We start from the raw sequence: 13,294 nt of genomic DNA, 5'->3' as shown, positions 1-13,294 counted from the left end.
ATGCTGTGTGTGGGGGACTTGTCTATATACTGTATGCTGTGTATGGGGGACTTGTCTATATACCGTATGCTGTGTGTGGGGGACTTGTCTATATACCGTATGCTGTGTATGGGGGACTTGTCTATATACTGTATGCTGTGTATGGGGGACTTGTCTATATACTGTATGCTGTGTGTGGGGGACTTGTCTATATACCGTATGGTGTGTGTGGGGGACTTGTCTATATACTGTATGCTCTGTGTGGGGAACTTGTCTATATACTGTATGCTGTGTGTGGGGGACTTGTCTTTATACCGTATGCTGTGTGTGGGGGACTTGTCTATATACCGTATGCTGTGTGTGGGGGACTTGTCTATATACCATATGCTGTGTGTGGGGGACTTGTCTATATACCGTATGCTGTGTGTGGGGGACTTGTCTTTATACCGTATGCTGTGTGTGGGGGACTTGTCTTTATACCGTATGCTGTGTGTGGGGGACTTGTCTATATACCGTATGCTGTGTGTGGGGGACTTGTCTATATACCGTATGCTGTGTGTGGGGGACTTGTCTATATACCGTATGCTGTGTGTGGGGTACTTGTCTATATACTGTATGCTGTGTGTGGGGGACTTGTCTATATACCGTATGCTGTGTGTGGGGGACTTGTCTATATACCGTATGCTGTGTGTGGGGGACTTGTCTATATACTGTATGCTGTGTGTGGGGGACTTGTCTATATACTGTATGCTGTGTGGGGGACTTGTCTATATACCGTATGCTGTGTGTATGGTACTTGTCTATATACTGTATGCTGTGTGTGGGGGACTTGTCTATATACCGTATGCTGTGTATGGGGGACTTGTCTATATACTGTATGCTGTGTGGGGGACTTGTCTATATACTGTATGCTGTGTTTGGGGGACTTGTCTATATACTGTATGCTGTGTGGGGGACTTGTCTATATACTGTATGCTGTGTGTGGGGGACTTGTCTATATACCGTATGCTGTGTGTGGGGGACTTGTCTATATACCGTATGCTGTGTGTGGGGGACTTGTCTATATACTGTATGCTGTGTGTGGGGGACTTGTCTATATACCGTATGCTGTGTGTGGGGGGGGAGGGGGTGGGGGACTTGTCTATATACCGTATGCTGTGTGCGGGGGACTTGTCTATATACCGTATGCTGTGTGTGGGGGACTTGTCAATATACCGTATGCTGTGTGGTGGGGGACTTGTCTATATACTGTATGCTGTGTATGGGGGACTTGTCTATATACCGTATGCTGTGTGTGGGGGACTTGTCTATATACTGTATGCTATGTGGGGGTCTTGTCTATATACCGTATGCTGTGTGGGGGACTTGTCTATATACCGTATGCTGTGTGTGGGGGACTTGTCTATATACCGTATGCTGTGTGTGGGGGACTTGTCTATATACTGTATGCTGTGTGGGGGGGGAGGGGGTGGCGGACTTGTCTATATACTGTATGCTGTGTGGGGGGGGAGGGGGTGGCGGACTTGTCTATATACTGTATGCTGTGTGGGGGGGGAGGGGGTGGCGGACTTGTCTATATACCGTATGCTGTGTGTGGGGGACTTGTCTATATACTGTATGCTGTGTATGGGGGACTTGTCTATATACCGTATGCTGTGTGTGGGGGACTTGTCTATATACTGTATGCTATGTGGGGGTCTTGTCTATATACTGTATGCTGTGTGTGGGGGACTTGTCTATATACCGTATGCTGTGTGTGGGGGACTTGTCTATATACCGTATGCTGTGTATGGGGGACTTGTCTATATACTGTATGCTGTGTATGGGGGACTTGTCTATATACTGTATGCTGTGTGTGGGGGACTTGTCTATATACCGTATGGTGTGTGTGGGGGACTTGTCTATATACTGTATGCTCTGTGTGGGGAACTTGTCTATATACTGTATGCTGTGTGTGGGGGACTTGTCTTTATACCGTATGCTGTGTGTGGGGGACTTGTCTATATACCGTATGCTGTGTGTGGGGGACTTGTCTATATACCGTATGCTGTGTGTGGGGGACTTGTCTATATACCGTATGCTGTGTGTGGCGGACTTGTCTTTATACCGTATGCTGTGTGTGGGGGACTTGTCTTTATACCGTATGCTGTGTGTGGGGGACTTGTCTATATACCGTATGCTGTGTGTGGGGGACTTGTCTATATACCGTATGCTGTGTGTGGGGGACTTGTCTATATACCGTATGCTGTGTGTGGGGGACTTGTCTATATACCGTATGCTGTGTGTGGGTGACTTGTCTTTATACCGTATGCTGTGTGTGGGGGACTTGTCTATATACCGTATGCTGTGTGTGGGGGACTTGTCTATATATCGTATGCTGTGTGTGGGGGACTTGTCTTTATACCGTATGCTGTGTGTGGGGGACTTGTCTATATACCGTATGCTGTGTGTGGGGGACTTGTCTATATACCGTATGCTGTGTGTGGGGGACTTGTCTATATACCGTATGCTGTGTGTGGGGGACTTGTCTTTATACCGTATGCTGTGTGTGGGGGACTTGTCTTTATACCGTATGCTGTGTGTGGGGGACTTGTCTATATACCGTATGCTGTGTGTGGGGGACTTGTCTATATACCGTATGCTGTGTGTGGGGGACTTGTCTATATACCGTATGCTGTGTGTGGGGGACTTGTCTATATACCGTATGCTGTGTGTGGGGGACTTGTCTTTATACCGTATGCTGTGTGTGGGGGACTTGTCTATATACCGTATGCTGTGTGTGGGGGACTTGTCTATATACCGTATGCTGTGTGTGGGGGACTTGTCTATATACCATATGCTGTGTGTGGGGGACTTGTCTATCTACCGTATGCTGTGTGTGGGGGACTTGTCTATATACTGTATGCTGTGTGTGGGGGACTTGTCTATATACCGTATGCTGTGCGTGGGGGACTTGTCTATATACCGTATGCTGTGTGTGGGGGACTTGTGTATATACCGTATGCTGCGTGGGGGGAACTTGTCTATATACAGTATACTGTGTGTGGGGGACTTGTCTATATACCGTATGCTGTGTGTGGGGGACTTGTCTATATACCGTATGCTGTGTGTGGGGGACTTGTCTATATACTGTATGCTGTGTGTGGGGGACTTGTCTATATACTGTATGCTCTGTGTGGGGAACTTGTCTATATACTGTATGCTGTGTGTGGGGAACTTGTCTATATACTGTATGCTGTGTGTGGGGGACTTGTCTATATATCGTATGCTGTGTGTGTGGGACTTGTCTATATACCGTATGCTGTGTGTGGGGGACATGTCTATATACTGTATGCTGTGTGTGGGGGACTTGTCTATATACCGTATGCTGTGTGTGTGGGGGACTTGTCTATATACTGTATGCTGTGTGTGGGGGACTTGTCTATATACTGTATGCTCTGTGTGGGAACTTGTCTATATACTGTATGCTGTGTGTGGGGAACTTGTCTATATATCGTATGCTGTGTGAGGGGGGACTTGTCTATATACCGTATGCTGTGTGTGGGGGACATGTCTATATACTGTATGCTGTGTGTGGGGGACTTGTCTATATACTGTATGCTGTGTGTGGGGGACTTGTCTATATACCGTATGCTGTGTGTGGGGGACTTGTCTATATACCGTATGCTGTGTGTGGGGGACATGTCTATATACTGTATGCTGTGTGTGGGGGACTTGTCTATATACTGTATGCTGTGTGTGGGGGACTTGTCTATATACTGTATACTGTGTGGGGGACTTGTCTATATACCGTGTGCTGTGTGTGGGGGGGTGGGGGACTTGTCTATATACTGTATGCTGTGTGGGGGACTTGTCTATATACCGTATGCTGTGTATGGGGGACTTGTCTATATACCGTATGCTGTGTATGGGGGACTTGTCTATATACCGTATGCTGTGTGGGGGACTTGTCTATATAGTGTATGCTGTGTGGTGGGGACTTGTCTATATACCGTATGCTGTGTATGGGGGACTTGTCTATATACTGTATGCTGTGTATGGGGGACTTGTCTATATACCGTATGCTGTGTGGGGGACTTGTCTATATACTGTATGCTGTGTGTGGGGGACTTGTCTATATACTGTATGCTGTGTATGGGGGACTTGTCTATATACCGTATGCTGTGTGTGGGGGACTTGTCTATATACTGTATGCTGTGTGTGGGGAACTTGTCTATATACTGTATGCTGTGTGTGGGGGACTTGTCTATATACCGTATGCTGTGTGTGGGGGGGGTGGGGGGGACTTGTCTATATACTGTATGCTGTGTGTGGGGAACTTGTCTATATACCGTATGCTGTGTGGGGGGGACTTGTCTATATACCGTATGCTGTGTGGTGGGGGACTTGTCTATATACCGTATGCTGTGTGGGGGACTTGTCTATATACTGTATGCTCTGTGTGGGGAACTTGTCTATATACTGTATGCTGTGTGTGGGGGACTTGTCTATATACTGTATGCTGTGTGGGGGACTTGTCTATATACCGTATGCTGTGTGTGGGGGGGGTGTGGGGGACTTGTCTATATACCGTATGCTGTGTGTGGGGGACTTGTCTATATACCGTATGCTGTGTGGGGGACTTGTCTATATACCGTATGCTGTGTGGGGGACTTGTCTATATACCGTATGCTGTGTGTGGGGAACTTGTCTATATACTGTATGCTGTGTGTGGGGAACTTGTCTATATACCGTATGCTGTGTGGGGGACTTGTCTATATACCGTATGCTGTGTGTGGGGAACTTGTCTATATACTGTATGCTGTGTGGGGGACTTGTCTATATACCGTATGCTGTGTGTGGGGGACTTGTCTATATACTGTATGCTGTGTGTGGGGTACTTGTCTATATACCGTATGCTGTGTGGGGGGGACTTGTCTATATACTGTATGCTGTGTATGGGGGACTTGTCTATATACTGTATGCTGTGTGGGGGACTTGTCTATATACTGTATGCTGTGTATGGGGGACTTGTCTATATACTGTATGCTGTGTATGGGGGACTTGTCTATATACTGTATGCTGTGTGGGGGACTTGTCTATATACTGTATGCTGTGTGGGGGACTTGTCTATATACTGTATGCTGTGTGGGGGACTTGTCTATATACCGTATGCTGTGTGTGGGGGACTTGTCTATATACCGTATGCTGTGTGTGGGGGACTTGTCTATATACTGTATGCTGTGTGGGGGTCTTGTCTATATACTGTATGCTGTGTGTGGGGGACTTGTCTATATACCGTATGCTGTGTGTGGGGGACTTGTCTATATACCGTATGCTGTGTATGGGGGACTTGTCTATATACCGTATGCTGTGTGTGGGGGACTTGTCTATATACTGTATGCTGTGTGTGGGGGACTTGTCTATATACTGTATGCTGTGTGTGGGGGGGACTTGTCTATATACCGTATGCTGTGTGGGGGGGACTTGGCTATATACCGTATGCTGTGTGTGGGGGGGACTTGTCTATATACCGTATGCTGTGTGTGGGGGACTTGTCTATATACTGTATGCTGTGTGTGGGGGACTTGTCTATATACTGTATGCTGTGTGTGGGGGGGACTTGTCTATATACCGTATGCTGTGTGTGGGTGACTTGTCTATATACTGTATGCTGTGTGTGGGTGACTTGTCTATATACTGTATGCTGTGTGTGGGGGGGACTTGTCTATATACCGTATGCTGTGTGGGGGGGACTTGTCTATATACCATATGCTGTGTGTGGGGGGGACTTGTCTATATACCGTATGCTGTGTGGGGGGGACTTGTCTATATACTGTATGCTGTGTGTGGGTGACTTGTCTATATACTGTATGCTGTGTGTGGGGGGGACTTGTCTATATACCGTATGCTGTGTGGGGGGGACTTGTCTATATACCGTATGCTGTGTGTGGGGGGGACTTGTCTATATACCGTATACTGTGTGTGGGGGACTTGTCTATATACTGTATGCTGTGTGTGGGAGACTTGTCTATATACTGTATGCTGTGTGGGGGGGACTTGTCTATATACCGTATGCTGTGTGGGGGGGACTTGTCTATATACCGTATGCTGTGTGGGGGGGACTTGTCTATATACCGTATGCTGTGTGGGGGGGACTTATCTATATACTGTATGCTGTGTGTGGGGGGGACTTGTCTATATACCGTATGCTGTGTGGGGGGGACTTGTCTATATACCGTATGCTGTGTGGGGGGACTTGTCTATATACCGTATGCTGTGTGTGGGGGACTTGTCTATATACCGTGTGCTGTGTGGGGGGGACTTGTCTATATACCGTATGCTGTGTGTGGGGAAGACTTGTCTATATACCGTATGCTGTGTGTGGGGGACTTGTCTATATACCGTATGCTGTGTGGGGGGGACTTGTCTATATACTGTATGCTGTGTGGGGGACATGTCTATATACCGTATGCTGTGTGTGGGGTACTTGTCTGTATACTGTATGCTGTGTGTGGGGGACTTGTCTATATACCGTATGCTGTGTATGGGGGACTTGTCTATATACTGTATGCTGTGTGGGGGACTTGTCTATATACTGTATGCTGTGTGTGGGGGACTTGTCTATATACCGTATGCTGTGTGTGGGGGACTTGTCTATATACCGTATGCTGTGTGTGGGGGACTTGTATATATACTGTATGCTGTGTGTGGGGGACTTGTCTATATACCGTATGCTGTGTGTGGGGGGGGAGGGGGTGGGGGACTTGTCTATATACCGTATGCTGTGTGCGGGGGACTTGTCTATATACCGTATGCTGTGTGTGTGTGGGGGGGACTTGTCTGTATACCGTGTGTGGGAGGTGGGGGACTTGTCTATATACTGTATGCTGTGTGGGGGACTTGTCTATATACCGTATGCTGTGTGTGGGGGACTTGTCTATATACTGTATGCTGTGTGTGGGGGACTTGTCTGTATACCGTATGCTGTGTATGGGGGACTTGTCTATATACTGTATGCTGTGTGTGTGTGGGGGGACTTGTCTGTATACCGTGTGTGGGAGGTGGGGGACTTGTCTATATACCGTATGCTGTGTGTGGGGGACTTGTCTATATACTGTATGCTGTGTGGGGGACTTGTCTATATACCGTATGCTGTGTGTGGGGTACTTGTCTATATACTGTATGCTGTGTGTGGGGGACTTGTCTATATACTGTATGCTGTGTGTGGGGGACTTGTCTATATACCGTATGCTGTGTGTGGGGGACTTGTCTATATACTGTATGCTGTGTGTGGGGGACTTGTCTATATACTGTATGCTGTGTGGGGGACTTGTCTATATACCGTATGCTGTGTGTGGGGTACTTGCATATATACTGTATGCTGTGTGTGGGGGACTTGTCTATGTACCGTATGCTGTGTGTGGGGGACTTGTCTATATACTGTATGCTGTGTGGGGGACTTGTCTATATACTGTATGCTGTGTGTGGGGGACTTGTCTATATACTGTATGCTGTGTGTGGGGGACTTGTCTATATACTGTATGCTGTGTGTGGGGGGGACTTGTCTATATACCGTATGCTGTGTGGGGGGGACTTGGCTATATACCGTATGCTGTGTGTGGGGGGGACTTGTCTATATACCGTATGCTGTGTGTGGGGGACTTGTCTATATACTGTATGCTGTGTGTGGGTGACTTGTCTATATACTGTATGCTGTGTGTGGGGGGGACTTGTCTATATACCGTATGCTGTGTGTGGGTGACTTGTCTATATACTGTATGCTGTGTGTGGGTGACTTGTCTATATACTGTATGCTGTGTGTGGGGGGGACTTGTCTATATACCGTATGCTGTGTGGGGGGGACTTGTCTATATACCATATGCTGTGTGTGGGGGGGACTTGTCTATATACCGTATGCTGTGTGGGGGGGACTTGTCTATATACCGTATGCTGTGTGGGGGGGACTTGTCTATATACTGTATGCTGTGTGTGGGTGACTTGTCTATATACTGTATGCTGTGTGTGGGGGGGACTTGTCTATATACCGTATGCTGTGTGTGGGGGACTTGTCTATATACCGTATGCTGTGTGTGGGGGGGACTTGTCTATATACCGTATACTGTGTGTGGGGGACTTGTCTATATACTGTATGCTGTGTGTGGGTGACTTGTCTATATACTGTATGCTGTGTGGGGGGACTTGTCTATATACTGTATGCTGTGTGTGGGGGGGACTTGTCTATATACCGTATGCTGTGTGGGGGGACTTGTCTATATACCGTATGCTGTGTGTGGGGGACTTGTCTATATACCGTATGCTGTGTGGGGGGGACTTGTCTATATACCGTATGCTGTGTGTGGGGAAGACTTGTCTATATACCGTATGCTGTGTGTGGGGGACTTGTCTATATACCGTATGCTGTGTGGGGGACTTGTCTATATACCGTATGCTGTGTGTGGGGTACTTGTCTATATACTGTATGCTGTGTGTGGGGGACTTGTCTATATACCGTATGCTGTGTATGGGGGACTTGTCTATATACTGTATGCTGTGTGTGGGGGACTTGTCTATATACCGTATGCTGTGTGTGGGGGACTTGTCTATATACCGTATGCTGTGTGTGGGGGACTTGTATATATACTGTATGCTGTGTGTGGGGGACTTGTCTATATACCGTATGCTGTGTGTGGGGGGGGAGGGGGTGGGGGACTTGTCTATATACCGTATGCTGTGTGCGGGGGACTTGTCTATATACCGTATGCTGTGTGTGTGTGGGGGGGACTTGTCTGTATACCGTGTGTGGGAGGTGGGGGACTTGTCTATATACTGTATGCTGTGTGGGGGACTTGTCTATATACCGTATGCTGTGTGTGGGGGACTTGTCTATATACTGTATGCTGTGTGTGGGGGACTTGTCTATATACCGTATGCTGTGTATGGGGGACTTGTCTATATACTGTATGCTGTGTATGGGGGACTTGTCTATATACTGTATGCTGTGTGTGTGTGGGGGGACTTGTCTGTATACCGTGTGTGGGAGGTGGGGGACTTGTCTATATACCGTATGCTGTGTGTGGGGGACTTGTCTATATACTGTATGCTGTGTGGGGGACTTGTCTATATACCGTATGCTGTGTGTGGGGTACTTGTCTATATACTGTATGCTGTGTGTGGGGGACTTGTCTATATACTGTATGCTGTGTGTGGGGGACTTGTCTATATACCGTATGCTGTGTGTGGGGGACTTGTCTATATACTGTATGCTGTGTGTGGGGGACTTGTCTATATACTGTATGCTGTGTGGGGGACTTGTCTATATACCGTATGCTGTGTGTGGGGTACTTGTCTATATACTGTATGCTGTGTGTGGGGGACTTGTCTATATACCGTATGCTGTGTATGGGGGACTTGTCTATATACTGTATGCTGTGTGGGGGACTTGTCTATATACTGTATGCTGTGTGTGGGGAACTTGTCTATATACTGTATGCTGTGTGTGGGGGACTTGTCTATATACCGTATGCTGTGTGTGGGGGACTTGTCTATATACCGTATGCTGTGTGTGGGGGACTTGTCTATATACTGTATGCTGTGTGTGGGGGACTTGTCTATATACCGTATGCTGTGTGTGGGGGGGGAGGGGGTGGGGGACTTGTCTATATACCGTATGCTGTGTGCGGGGGACTTGTCTATATACCGTATGCTGTGTGTGGGGGACTTGTCAATATACCGTATGCTGTGTGGTGGGGGACTTGTCTATATACTGTATGCTGTGTATGGGGGACTTGTCTATATACCGTATGCTGTGTGTGGGGGACTTGTCTATATACTGTATGCTATGTGGGGGTCTTGTCTATATACCGTATGCTGTGTGTGGGGGACTTGTCTATATACTGTATGCTCTGTGTGGGGAACTTGTCTATATACCGTATGCTGTGTGTGTGGGGGACTTGTCTATATACTGTATGCTGTGTGTGGGGGACTTGTCTATATACTGTATGCTGTGTGTGGGGGACTTGTCTATATACTGTATGCTCTGTGTGGGGAACTTGTCTATATACTGTATGCTGTGTGTGGGGAACTTGTCTATATACTGTATGCTGTGTGTGGGGGACTTGTCTATATATCGTATGCTGTGTGAGGGGGGACTGGGACTTGTCTATATACCGTATGCTGTGTGTGGGGGACTTGTCTATATACCGTATGCTGTGTGTGGGGGACATGTCTATATACTGTATGCTGTGTGTGGGGGACTTGTCTATATACTGTATGCTGTGTGTGGGGGACTTGTCTATATACTGTATGCTGTGTGGGGGACTTGTCTATATACCGTATGCTGTGTGTGGGGGGGGAGGGGGTGGGGGACTTGTCTATATACTGTATGCTGTGTGGGGGACTTGTCTATATACCGTATGCTGTGTATGGGGGACTTGTCTATATACCGTATGCTGTGTATGGGGGACTTGTCTATATACCGTATGCTGTGTGGGGGACTTGTCTATATACTGTATGCTGTGTGGTGGGGACTTGTCTATATACCGTATGCTGTGTATGGGGGACTTGTCTATATACTGTATGCTGTGTATGGGGGACTTGTCTATATACCGTATGCTGTGTGGGGGACTTGTCTATATACTGTATGCTCTGTGTGGGGAACTTGTCTATATACTGTATGCTGTGTGTGGGGGACTTGTCTATATACTGTATGCTGTGTGGGGGACTTGTCTATATACCGTATGCTGTGTGTGGGGGGGGTGGGGGGGACTTGTCTATATACTGTATGCTGTGTGTGGGGAACTTGTCTATATACCGTATGCTGTGTGTGTGGGGGGGAGGGGGTGGGGGACTTGTCTATATACTATATGCTGTGTGGTGGGGGACTTGTCTATATACCGTATGCTGTGTGGGGGACTTGTCTATATACTGTATGCTCTGTGTGGGGAACTTGTCTATATACTGTATGCTCTGTGTGGGGAACTTGTCTATATACTGTATGCTGTGTGTGGGGGACTTGTCTATATACCGTATGCTGTGTGTGGGGGGGGGTGTGGGGGACTTGTCTATATACCGTATGCTGTGTGTGGGGGACTTGTCTATATACTGTATGCTGTGTGTGGGGGACTTGTCTATATACCGTATGCTGTGTGTGGGGGGGGGTGTGGGGGACTTGTCTATATACCGTATGCTGTGTGTGGGGGACTTGTCTATATACTGTATGCTGTGCGTGCGGAACTTGTCTATATACTGTATGCTGTGTGTGGGGGACTTGTCTATATACCGTATGCTGTGTGTGGGGGGGGGTGTGGGGGACTTGTCTATATACCGTATGCTGTGTGTGGGGGACTTGTCTATATACTGTATGCTGTGTGTGGGGAACTTGTCTATATACTGTATGCTGTGTGGGGGGGACTTGTCTATATACCGTATGCTGTGTGTGGGGGACTTGTCTATATACCGTATGCTGTGTGTGGGGAACTTGTCTATATACTGTATGCTGTGTGGGGGACTTGTCTATATACCGTATGCTGTGTGTGGGGGACTTGTCTATATACTGTATGCTGTGTGTGGGGTACTTGTCTATATACCGTATGCTGTGTGGGGGGGACTTGTCTATATACTGTATGCTGTGTATGGGGGACTTGTCTATATACTGTATGCTGTGTATGGGGGACTTGTCTATATACCGTATGCTGTGTTGGGGACTTGTCTATATACTGTATGCTGTGTGTGGGGGGGACTTGTCTATATACTGTATGCTGTGTGTGGGGGACTTGTCTATATACCGTATGCTGTGTGTAGGGGACTTGTCTATATACTGTATGCTGTGTGTGGGGTACTTGTCTATATACCGTATGCTGTGTGGGGGGGACTTGTCTATATACTGTATGCTGTGTATGGGGGGCTTGTCTATATACTGTATGCTGTGTATGGGGGACTTGTCTATATACTGTATGCTGTGTGGGGGACTTGTCTATATACTGTATGCTGTGTGTGGGGGGGACTTGTCTATATACTGTATGCTGTGTGTGGGGGGGACTTGTCTATATACCGTATGCTGTGTGTGGGGGGGACTTGTCTATATACTGTATGCTGTGTGTGGGGGACTTGTCTATATACTGTATGCTGTGTATGGGGGGCTTGTCTATATACTGTATGCTGTGTATGGGGGACTTGTCTATATACTGTATGCTGTGTGGGGGACTTGTCTATATACTGTATGCTGTGTGTGGGGGGGACTTGTCTATATACTGTATGCTGTGTGTGGGGGGGACTTGTCTATATACCGTATGCTGTGTGTGGGGGGGACTTGTCTATATACTGCATGCTGTGTGGGGGGACTTGTCTATATACCGTATGCTGTGTGTGGGGGGGACTTGTCTATATACCGTATGCTGTGTGTGGGGGGGACTTGTCTATATACTGTATGCTGTGTGTGGGGAACTTGTCTATATACTGGATGCTGTGTGTGGGGGACTTGTCTATATACTGTATGCTGTTTGGGGGACATGTCTATATACCGTATGCTGTGTGTGGGGGAGGGGGTGGGGGACTTGTCTATATACTGTATGCTGTGTGTGGGGGGGACTTGTCTATATTCCGTATGCTGTGTGGTGGGGGACTTGTCTATATACCGTATGCTGTGTGTGGGGGACTTGTCTATATACCGTATGCTGTGTGTGGGGGACTTGTATATATACTGTATGCTGTGTGTGGGGGACTTGTCTATATACCGTATGCTGTGTGTTGGGGGGGGAGGGGGTGGGGGACTTGTCTATATACCGTATGCTGTGTGCGGGGGACTTGTCTATATACCGTATGCTGTGTGTGTGTGGGGGGGACTTGTCTGTATACCGTGTGTGGGAGGTGGGGGACTTGTCTATATACTGTATGCTGTGTGGGGGACTTGTCTATATACCGTATGCTGTGTGTGGGGGACTTGTCTATATACTGTATGCTGTGTGTGGGGGACTTGTCTATATACCGTATGCTGTGTATGGGGGACTTGTCTATATACTGTATGCTGTGTGTGTGTGGGGGGACTTGTCTGTATACCGTGTGTGGGAGGTGGGGGACTTGTCTATATACCGTATGCTGTGTGTGGGGGACTTGTCTATATACTGTATGCTGTGTGGGGGACTTGTCTATATACCGTATGCTGTGTGTGGGGTACTTGTCTATATACTGTATGCTGTGTGTGGGGGACTTGTCTATATACTGTATGCTGTGTGTGGGGGACTTGTCTATATACCGTATGCTGTGTGTGGGGGACTTGTCTATATACTGTATGCTGTGTGTGGGGGACTTGTCTATATACTGTATGCTGTGTGGGGGA

The sequence above is a fragment of the Phyllobates terribilis genome, unplaced genomic scaffold (genome assembly GCF_046119375.1).
Source record: "Phyllobates terribilis strain yellow unplaced genomic scaffold, ASM4611937v1 Scaffold_30__1_contigs__length_15301838, whole genome shotgun sequence".
In the NCBI taxonomy this organism is placed as follows: Eukaryota; Metazoa; Chordata; class Amphibia; order Anura; family Dendrobatidae; genus Phyllobates; species Phyllobates terribilis.
Note: the sequence above shows the minus strand (reverse complement) of the source record.